This window comes from Halyomorpha halys, unplaced genomic scaffold (assembly GCF_000696795.3).
Source record: "Halyomorpha halys isolate HHAL.00 unplaced genomic scaffold, Hhal_1.1 Scaffold1665.1, whole genome shotgun sequence".
Taxonomy (NCBI): domain Eukaryota; kingdom Metazoa; phylum Arthropoda; class Insecta; order Hemiptera; family Pentatomidae; genus Halyomorpha; species Halyomorpha halys.
Window position 1 is genome coordinate 107,424 of NW_027115151.1, and position 1,605 is coordinate 109,028.

The window sequence follows — 1,605 nt, forward strand, 5'->3', positions numbered from 1 at the left end:
TAGTATATAGTTTCATGAGTAAGGCACATACAAAAGCTAAAAAGTACGAGAGTACTTACTAACGGTCTGTTTTATAGAACTGGAAGGCACATCAAGAAGAAACATAAACGTAATGTAATGCAGTTATTCTTTCTAAGGTTCAATTTTCGCAGAATTGAAAACAAAAAAAATGTACACATTCCTCTGAACAATATATACGTGACTTCCGTGTAGTACGTTGCTATTAATTGGTTAGGTAAAAAAAATTTTACTATTATTTTTTTGTTCATTCTTAGTTGATTTAATATTTATTGTTTATTATTAACTAATTTTTATTACTATATTAACTATTTTGCTGTTATTATTATATCTTGATTAATTTGATGGTTAGGAAAAAAATGTATTTTTATTTATTTTCATTATTGGTCATTTTATTGTTGTTTATAATTTATTAATTACGTTTACTATATTAACTATTTAGCTTTTAATTTTGTTTTCGTTTTTTGATTGCCATGACAATTGTCAAAAAGTATCGTTCAACCATCTATGAAAACTGCTACTTCAAGGAGAAAAATGCTTTATTTAGCAATGCTCCCGAAAGACAATGGGTTGCTATAATAGGGGTATTCATGATGTTGTGTTAAATGTTTTACCATGTTAAATGTTATAACTATAAGATTGTGAGCAGCCCTATTTGAAGTCATGTTAAACGTTAAATGCATAAGAGCCCCTAGCGGATTTTCTCAGCAACTTGTTGTATAAGCCTTTATGTTTATAACCTTCCTTCCAGACCCTCATGTTATTGTTAACTTCAGTTTTGATTTAAGTAATTAATTACAACATGCCTAGAGTGAGTGAAAAGTGGAATTTGTGTGAAAGTTTAGCTTATGAAATGAAATGAAAAAATAACTTTATTCTGGGACATATGTCCCCTAAGAATAATTACATGGTTCATATAGTGAGATTTTTATCTGGCGAGCGTTTACAAATTTTCAGATAGTAGAATGAAATTACATTGTTTTTTTTACTGTTTTTTTTTCTCAAATGTATCATTAAAATTATCCATTCTGGTTTAATAACAGGGATATTAATACCACAAACACACGAAAGAACTGAGCTGTCACAACAAAAATGGCGGCGATCTCAACTGGTCTATTGTGTGACGTCATTCTCCATTTAACAGACCAAGTAACAGACTCTCAGCTATGTTAAATGTTATTTCGTTTTACCACGGTAAAAGAAGGCAATTTTTTTCGATTTAACATAAGTTTTTCCATTTAACAAACCTTAACATGTTAAACCAAAGATCATGAATACCCCTAATATATAGTGTACTCATCAATCCATGACTGGACATATATACATATTAACTTATATTACATATTAACAATTATACAAAAACATTTTTGTTTCCTAGCTTTTGTTTTTTTTCAAATAATGATCATCGATAAAGTAAATAAAGTACATTTCAATTTTTTTTTTTTTTCCATTCTTAAAAATGTTATTTATTTTTTTCATATATATATTTCTTTTTTTTTTCGCACTTAGCCATATAATATTCTTTCATGTTTTATATTAATATATTGTTTATTTCTGCAAATTAAAAAAAACGGCTAATTATTATAA